Here is a 10,197-nt window from a genome sequence, read left to right as displayed (position 1 = left end):
ATAAATGAGCTGCTACTAGTAACCGTTATGATTTCTTCCCTCATAAGACCTATAAGATGTCTCAATCGTCTGGTACCTCCGTTACTTAGCACAGTCTTTGGCACATAATAGACAACAATAGTCAGTTAATTAAATGATTTAGTAGATATTTAATTAATAGATACTCACAGAGCTTACAGTTAAATGGGAGGAGATGGATAAAAAAATTAGTAAATTCTGCAGTATGTTAGAAGGGAATGATTACTGTGGAGGAAAACAGGAAAGGGGGATGGGAGGTTGCAATTTTAAACAGGGTAGTCAGTAGGCTTCATTGAGAAGGTGACTTTTGAACAAACACTTGAAGGAAATGAGTGAGTCAGTGCTGCAGATATCTGGAGAAAGGGGGCAGTCCAGGCAGAGGGGAAAAGTCATTGGAAGGGCCCTCAGGTACAAGCATGCCTGGTGTGTTTAAGAAACAGCAAGGAGGCCAGTGTGGCTTGGAATGGAATAGACATGAGAGTCAGACATGAGAAGGAATGGACCTGTGGCTTTTACTCTGAATGAGGTGGGAGCTAGTGGAGGGTTTGTACATCCATTTTAAAAATTAATTAATTAATTATTGGCTGCATTGGGTCTCCATTGCCATGTGTGGGCTTCTCATTGCGGTTGCTTCTCTTGTCACGGAGCACAGGCTCTAGGCGCACAGACTTAGTAGTTGTGGAGCACAGGCTTTGTTGCTCCGTGGCATGTGGGAACTTCCTGGTGCAGGGCTCAAACCAGTGTCTCCTGCATTGGCAGGCGGATTCTTAACCACTGCACCACCAGGGAAGCCACCTGAACTTCCATTTTTAAAGAATCACCAGCTGCCCTGTGAGAATAGACTGTAGTGGCACAAGGGTGGAATCAGGGAGACCAGGATGCTATGGCAGTGATCTTAGCAAGAGATATTAATAGTTTGTACCAGACTGGGTGAGGTGATGAAACATGGTTGGAGTCTGGATTTGAAGGTAAAGTCAACAAGATTTGTTGACAAATTTGGATAGGTGTGTGGAAGAAAGAGAAGATCAGGATTAGTCCGAGGTTTTTAGCCTAGGCAAATGGAAATATGGAGTTTAACACATATACATCTATTATAGATTTTATACGAAGTCAGGCCTTCCTTTCTGGGGAAAAAGAGGCACAGGGAGGGAGAATGACTGGGTCACAAAGCAGATCACAAAGCCTGCTTTTTCTTTTTCCAGCCAAGGAAAGTCTGGTTAGAAGAGCTCTTTCTGACCTCTTTGGAGTACTGAATTTGAAGTGTATCTTGTTAATTACTGAATCCCCAAAGCCTAACACCACCTGGCACGAGATAGGCATTCAGCTAGGATTAGTTCAGTTGAATTGAGGTAGTGGCAAACTGGCTCTTGAAAAGGCCAGTTGGGAAGGGAAGCTAAAAGGTTTCAGGAATATTCCATAGAAGACTGAGGCTGGGACATTCCTGGGAACTCATTTTAACTCAGGTCAGTAAACATTTCTGAGCATCTATTATATCTTGGGCACTGGGGATACAGAGATGCCACTCATCAGTGGGAGACAGAGAGGAGAATCAATAAATTATGACAGTGTGATAACAATAGCAGTATGTACCAAGTTCAGAGGTGAACAGAAGATGACTAACCCTGACAGGGGAGGTAGTCAAGAGGCGGCTTCATGGGAGAGGACATCAGAGCTGGTTTCTGAGAGACGAATAGGAGTTTGCCTGTTATACTCCTCAGGGAGAAAGCAGTAGCTTGAGTCTGGTAATTGCCTTACTGGGGCTGGTGGCAGGGGACTGTCTAGCTGTGCATCTATTATATGGAAGGTACTGGACCTTGTACATGGCAAATACTCAGGAGACGTTTGCTGAATTGATTTGAGGGCATTTGTACAACCCAGGGTAAGAGGGTAAGGCCACTCAAATGGACCACTATGCATGTAACCCATGACCTGTGGCTCCTGCCCACCTTCTACAGGTTGACTACTGATTTTACCTGCCCAGCATCCATTCCTCTTTCTTCTGGTAAGAATACCAATTTTCCCTTGGGAATCTACCTTTCCTCCCACTCTCTCAGGCCATGTGGTTTAGTGCGGCTGCCTTACTCTGCAGTTTCAGTGTATGCAGATAACCCTGGCCTGACAAATCAAAGCATTCCATCCCTGCCACATCAGGCTACACTGACTGGTTGGGGTAAGGGTGGAGGTGTGTTAGTGACCCAAATTAGGCCAAATGAGATGCAATCCTGGGATCTTTGCTAGAACTACTGGGAAATAAATATTCCCCCCTCTGGGATGGCTAAGGAAATAAAATATAAACTTGAAGTTCTTGGTGGTTATCTTGCCACCTTTTGGGGGGAACTAGCTGACAATGAAAGAAACACAGAAAAGTCAAGAAGTCACGGGGCTTCCCTGGTGGCACAGTGGTTGAGAATCTGCCTGCCAATGCAGGGGAAACGGGTTCGAGCCCTGGTCTGGGAAGATCCCACATGCCGCGGAGCAACTGGACCCGTGAGCCACAACTACTGAGCCTGCGCATCTGGAACCTGTGCTCCGGAACAAGAGAGGCCGCGATAGTGAGAGGCCCGTGCACCGCGATGAAGAGTGGCCCCCGCTCGCCGCAACTAGAGAAAGCCCTCGCACAGAAACGAAGACCCAACACAACTAAAAATAAATAAATAAATGTATTTAAAAGAAGTCAGGAGACACTTTCTTGATGGCATCATTTGATCTAGTTATACCTGAAGCCTTTATGGACTTTGCTATTAACAAAAAGCCAGTTTGTGTTTAGTGTCTGACAACTGCTACTGCAAGAATCTAGAACAATATACACTTCTCAGTATCTACCAGAAACGTCTAGGGCCTTAATCCTTTTACATCTGCCGCCTACAGGCTCCCTGGGAAAATAATCATAAGATGGCAGGATGTTGGTTAGGTTCTTGTCCTCTAGATCTGTGGCCCCACATCTCAGCTGTTTTGTGACCTCGAAGCCCTCACTTCCCTCCTGTATGTCTTCATTTCCTGATTAACTTGCTCTCTATTGGCTCTTCCAGGAGCCTTGAGTTTTTGAGGAAATGCCACTGGCTCTAGGCCAGTCATGTGTCATTGGATATCAGGAATTGGGATCTCTTCCTTGGTCCTGTTATTCTGGGGCCAAGGCTGGCAAGTCTGATCAGTTTTTACCCTGGATTATGCAGACCTCTGGTGGTACACAACGGGGGTCCTGAAATCGCAGGATAAAACACAATACTGCTTCCTGGAGTGTCAGTTTTATTCATGGCAATGTAAGGCAATATTTTCAATATTAAAAGTGTGGTTATCCAGAGCACCTTCTCTGAGCCAGACTTATATGGAATCAAATCCCGGCTTTACCACTTACTAGGTGCACGACCTTAGGAAATTACTTAACCTCTCTATGCCTTAGTTTCCCCAGTGTAAAGTGAGGATAGTATAACTAACAGGTGTAGAGAACAAGCTAGTGGTAACCAGTGGGGAGAGGGTAGAGGAAAGTGGCAAGGTAAGGGTAGGGGATGAAGAGGTACAAAGTACTATGTATAAAATAAGCTACAAGGATATATTGTACAGAACAGGGAATATAGCCAATATAAAGTTATAATAACTTTAAATGGAGTATAGTCTATAAAAATTTCGAACCACTATGCTGTACACCTGAAACTAATATTGTAAACCAACTATACCTCAATTGAAAAAAAACAGTGAGGGTAGTATTAGTATCTATCTTATGAGATTATGGTGAAGATTAAGTTAGTCTGTGTAAAGTACTTAGAACATACCCGGTGCCTGGGAAGTGCTATTTAAGTATCACCTGTTATTGTTATTAAAACATGGATATATTATTAACAAGAAAACTAATGTGAATTTAAGATCGGTGACTTTTGAAGAAATGTCACCTGAATCTCTGCCTCAGCTTCCCAGAGATTTGCTCTTTTGCCAGCAAGAATACTTACAACATCGAATTTTCACTACAAGAACGTACCAGAGAACCCAGATGTCTTCATGTTCTTTTAATTTCCTGGGCAATTCTCACTTCCACGTACATGTTAGTCTCCCCATCCAACCTTCCACATCTCAGGGACACTCACCCACCTGTTCTCATCCAGACATTTGTTCTCATCCATGTCTTGTAATATTTGGTTATTACAAAGATAATATATGCAAGCTTGAGAAAATGCTGCATTTCTTCAGTTTTTCAAAAATGTATGGATTTTGGTATGTAATGTACTGGGTGGGGGTGGGGGCAATGAAGATAGAGAAAACAGCATGAGCAAAGGTCCAGAGGCAAGCTATGTTCCAGAAGAGTAAGTCATTTTGGCTTGGGAGAATGGAATATGGGGCTGGAAAAACAGGTTAAGTTCCTATCAGTTGAGGATCTTGAACACTACAGGCTACATACAGTGAAGAGTTTGGATTTGATTTCACCTTTCTAATCCTGTTTCATCTGTAAAATTAGGGTAATTTTCATGTCGTTGAATTGTTGTGAGGATTAATGACCTAGAGAAGCAAACATATGGCAGAGTTATCCTATATAGGAAATGGAATGGCTGTCATCAGGAGTTGGGGTCAAGGATTCTTCTTGGTATAGAACAATCCCATCTCTCAGGGCGGCCTGCAATTTAGTCCCGCTTGAGGTATTATTTCATGCAATGCACAGCTAAGCCACCAGAGGGAGCTCGACACAAAGGAAGCACAGCTCCCAGCTCCACAGGAAAACTGGTGGGCAGGGCTAGGCAGGGGATGTGGAATTCTGGACCCAGTCCAGAGCTTCTCGATGGTAGGGGTAGGGAGTGGATCCAGGCGTCCCCTCTCTGGCCCTCTTTTGTTTCTTAGACCCATCCCAACGAGAGGAGTGGGAATGCTGCTGCAAGCTAGAGTTTAGCAGCTATTCAGATTGAAGAGCTCTAGGATGGAGGTGGGGGGGGTGGGTAGAAGAGAGTGAGGGCCAGATCCAGTTTGGGGGCCTGAGTTTCTGTATCTTAATCAAAAAAGGCTTTCATCAACTCTACTCATAAGGGCCAAACTCCTTAGAACACCATGGGCCAGGCCAGGTCGTCTAGCCAGGCCTGGGAACTTCAGAAAAGGAGCTGGGGCTACAGCATGAGGAATGAGGGGCGGGGAGAATGGGAGGCAGTGCCACATCAGCCTTTAGAGTGGCATCTACATTGCCCTGGGACCCCAGCACGCAGGTCTATCAGAAAGGGCTGTGGGACCTAGCTGCTCCAATCATGACTTACTAACCAAACTTGTTTCATCGGATTTTTACAAAACCTCCTTTACCTTACTTTCCCCACTTACAGTGACTTAAACAGGGACTTTTCTGTTACAGATGTTAAAATCAAGGCCCAGAGGTATTTAGCAATTAACCCAAGATCAAGTGGTACTCGAGGGCAAAGCTGGGCCTGGAAAGCAGTAAGAACGGCTCTGAGGGGCCCAGGAAAGGGAAGGCAGGCAGACAGAGCAACCCCCTTCAGAATCGCTGCAGCAAGCGCTGGCTCTTGGCCAGACTTCAAACCCGCCCCTCAAGGGCCAGCTCTGCTTCTAGGCCCCAGGCTGCCAAGCCCCGCCTCCACACTCCCACCCCAGTCCCCTGAGAGTCCATCACCCCGGCAACAGCCAGAGAAAGGCCCAGCTAAAATATTTATGGCTCAAAACAGTCCAGAGGCTTTGGATGGGGGAGGGGGAAAAGCTGATGTCATCCCTTCTCCGCTTGCAGGCGAGGTGACTGACACGCAGGGCAGCTGGGTGGGTGGGCCAGGCCCACTAGGTCAGGGCTCTCAAAGGAAAATCCCTAGGGCTGCAAGTGGTAATGGGAGGAGGGAGTATGTGATAGACTCGACAGGTGACAGGGCTGGGTAAGAAACACAAGCCGGAAAAGAGGAGGAAGGACACCTAAGTGTTGAGCAGTATTATGCATAGACTCTGTGTGAAGTATTTCACACACATTTCAGTTACTTCTCAGATGCCATTCAGTGGATTGGGACGATTATCCTACTTTTACAGAGTAAACAGGCCCAGAAAAATACACATAAGTGAGGAGCTAGGATTTGAATCTAGATGTTTGGCTTTGGTCCTTGGGGACTTTCCTGTAATTCCATGGCTCCCAAGTAGGTATCCTGCATCTGGGGGTTGAAGGTAAGGCTGCCTAGAATCTAGCGCTGGCTTCTCAAATAGTGACCCAGGTTCTGCACCTCCATTTTTCCATGACCAGGACGCCACCTGATTCCCTAACTGCCCCCTGTCCTAAATTCCTCTCCTGCCTGCTGGACTGAAGCAGGTCCTCAAATGCTAAAGACACTGGCCACAAGATGAGGCGTAGGTGACTAAGAAGTCAGGGAAAATGAAGCCTCAATGGCCAACTCTGGACTGAGTCTCAGTGCAAACAGACTGACAAACTCATCTCAGTTTGCCTGGGACTTTCCTGGTTTTAGGACTGAAGTTCAATATCCCAGGAATCTTCTCAGTCATGTAAAACCTGGATCGTTTGTCACCCTAAAGAAATCTCTCAAACACAATGCTTTACTGTTTAGAAGTACTTGGTGGCTCTAAGAGGTACAAACAGGTCAAAAGCAGGGGCTATGGAGTCTGAGCACCTTTCTTTAACCTTAGGCAAGTTATTTATCCTCTTTGAGCCTCTGTTTCCTCATCTGTAAAATGAGTACAGTGGACTGGAGGATTAAGTCAAATAGTACATATAAATGCTTGACGTAGTGCCTGGTACAACTAAGCATTCAATAAATTATTAGCTATTATATATATATTTTTTGGGGGGGGGGGGTACGCGGGCCCCTCACTGCTGTGGCCCCTCCCGTTGCGGAGCACAGACTCCGGACGCGCAGGCTCAGCGGCCATGGCTCACGGGCCCAGCTGCTCCGCGGCATGTGGGATCTTCCCGGACCGGGTCACGATCCCGTGTCCCCTGCATCGGCAGGCGGACTCTCAATCACTGCGCCACCAGGGAAGCCCAGCTATTATATATTTTAATCAATAATAAAGATAAAAATGGGCTTAGAGGTTAAACAACTTGCCCAAAGTAAATCAACTGATTTCAAGGTCCCTTTACTGCTAAGAACAGAATCCAAAGCTCATTAGAGTGCCTCAGGCAGTCTGGATAGGTCTCTCCAAACTCAGCCCTTCCCCTGGTTCCCTTGTTGGGATAAATAGCCAGAAGGCATTGAAGGAAGAGTGTAGTATTAGAGAGGTCCCTAACCTCTCCGGGTGCTCAGTGTAAAACCAGCCTATGGCATTGGCCACAGGAAACCAGAAGTATAGGAAAGGCTGACTTTCCAATCCTTTAAGAGAAAATGTTAGGACAAATGGCTAGCCCAATATAGCTGGATAGAGAGTGGGAGCTAGACAGGGGACCTCCTTTGGCTCTCTCCCAAAGCTGATAAAAGCTACCGGAGTGGGACTATTCATCACTTGACTGAACCTTTATTGAGCTCCTCAGTGCCAGATGTTTGCTGGGGAAGGGATATAGTCCAGAGTGAAGTGGGAAAAGCCCTACTCTATCCTTCAGGAGATTTTTGGACGTTAGTAATCAAAAATGAAGAGAAAAACAGGCTCCAAGGTTAAATAACTTGCCTAAAGTAGCCGAACCTTCTAACCTGGCTTTCCTCAGCCTGTTACAGAGTTGGTGGCCAGCCACTCTCTGGGAGCCCTCTGCAAGTGTTCAAGGCTGGCATCCACAACACACGTGTGGCAGGGTGGGAAACAGGTGGTGGTAGGGTGTTCCAGCCAGTGCTGCTGGAGACTAAGGGGAAGCAGGCAAACTGGGAATGACACAGTAAGAGCTGCCAGTTTATTCACATCTAGGAGGCCATGCTGAGGATACTGTTAGTCCCCTTCAATTCTTTAAAGTCCTAAGCAGGTTTAACTGTTAGCATCACAGCCCCCTGTAGCCCTAAGGACTCCATTCTGGGCCTAGGGACTCTTAGAGGATTCTGGGTGGCTTTCTGTGGGTAAATCAGACAGATCAAGAGGTGGGTGGGAAAAGACTGTTGATCTCCTCTCCTGGGTCTCTCTGTGCTCAGCAAATGCCCTCAGGCCAGCCTTGACACAGCAGGCGGCTCTCCTGGTTTCCGGGAGTCCTCTGATGCTGCAAAGACATAGGCAGAAAATTAAGAAGCATGAAGTTGCCATATCGGGGGCTTCCCAGCCTCCCATTTGGCTGGTCTGCCTCCCTCACAACCTCCCCACCCCACAGCACAACCCCCGTTGCTGCATTCAGGACAAGGTTTTTAGGTATACAGGTGGGTCGAAAACAGAAGTCCACAGCCTATGAGCTCCTTTTGCTATCCGTCAGGCAATGAAAATGGAGACTCACACCTCCCACCTCCCATCCTTGGCCATGCCTGAACTGAGTGATCTGGGGCAGAATCAACTAGACCTTTGGGGCCTTTAACTATACAAGCTTTGGGGCCTCCAGCTATGGGGCCTCCAGCTATATAAAGGGGAAAATAATCTCTGCTCTCTCAGAGATGTGAAAAAGATAATGATTAACAAAGAGCTTTAAATCTTTTGGAAGAAAGGGAATGGGGAACAGGAATCTTCTCGTAGCTATTATTAAGTACCTCAATCCTAGGCTCCAGGGTCCACCTCTTCTGGCCTTATGAGGGGTTCTTCCTAGCCCCCAATTCTCGGCGTTATCCACAGGAGAGACACATCCTAAGCCTGGGGCACAGGTCAGAGCCCTAATCTTATGCCAAAGCCTGTAGCTGTGCTCTTCATCTTAAAAAAAAAAATGCCCGTTTTTCAAGCCAATAACTTGGGGGCCCTCACTGGTACGTCCCTATTCTCCCACATCTAATCAATCATTCTATCTCTGAAGTTCTTGAATCCATTCATTTCTCCAGTGTAGGTTTTCTCATTCATGTCTTTCCTCATAGGTCCCCATAACCCATTCTCCACTCAGCAGCAAGTGAAGTTTAAAAAGCAGAAATCTAATCGTGTCACCCCTCACTACTGGAATTCAGTGATGACCATAGCATAAGGCCCAGATTTCCACCTCACCTTGAACCTGCCTCAGTCCTACACTTTGCCTAGAATGTGTTTTCATGCCCTTTCCCCAAACCATCTCCCAAACTCTCTGCTTAGTTAACTCTGCCTTTAGATGTCAGCTTAAACATCATTTCTTCAAGGAAAACCCCAGAGCTAGGTTAGCTCCTGTTGTATACCCTCATAGCACCCGTTCCTTTCTTTCACAGCATATATCATAACTGAGATGATTTATGCTATTTATGAGATTAATATGTTTAGTGTCTGTGTCCCCAAATACACTATAAGCTCCACGAGGTCAGGGACCAATTTTACCTTGTTCAGTTGCCACTGACTCTCCATTGCCTAGCACATAGTAGGTGTTCCAATTTATAATAATGAATGTATTTTTAAAAAAAAGAATGAAAGGGGTCATTCATACTGATCTCTGGAGAGAAGCTTATGAAGAATCATATCAGAGCACAAGGTATTTCTATTTCTCAAAGGCAGATGCAGAACTTGTTTCCTACATTCCAACCCTGGAGAGCCTGAGAGATGGGGAGCACCCCATTTTATACCTAAAGCTGGGCCGTAAGTAGGAAGCATGAAGGCTGCAGGAGCCAGAGGAAAGCAGAGAAAAATTAGCTCTGTATCTAAACCCAAACTCTTCCATCTCAAATTCCTTATGTGCCTGGTGAAGAGACTGGCTATCCTGAGGTGGGCCAAGGTAGGCTCCCAAGGTTGACAAGGGAATAGCTAATCCAGGCATCTTAATGCAGTATTAAGAACGTAAACAGTCCCCAATTTTCCAGCAATGTGTTCTACTTTGGTGATTAATCTGGGCTGACAGCCTGGCTGTACCTCACACTCTGCCTGGAAACATGTCAAACGCGCTGTCTTTCTTCAGGAGTCCCCACAACCTCTCCCAATCTGACCTGGAAATGACAAGGCCTCCTTGAAGTAAAAAGTTCCCTGGTCTAGTGGGGGGAAGCACTGTGACAGCTTGTGTACCTGTCTGAGAACTCCTACCTGCCCACTGCTGCCTGAGATGCAGCCAAAGACAACCAGCACAGCTTAGGCTAGGAGGGAGAAGTACACCTACTGCTGAGAAGCTGCTGGATTTGTAGTCAAGGAATGTCAAGAAGCTAACCTCCAGCAGCACGGTTATGAAATTCAAATCCCTTTCAGATACAAGGCACCCTCCTTTTAGAA

This window comes from Phocoena phocoena, chromosome 1, assembly GCF_963924675.1.
Source record: "Phocoena phocoena chromosome 1, mPhoPho1.1, whole genome shotgun sequence".
NCBI classification, from domain to species: Eukaryota; Metazoa; Chordata; class Mammalia; order Artiodactyla; family Phocoenidae; genus Phocoena; species Phocoena phocoena.
The sequence above is the reverse complement of the archived record's forward strand: the minus strand, read 5'-3'. Positions refer to the sequence as shown.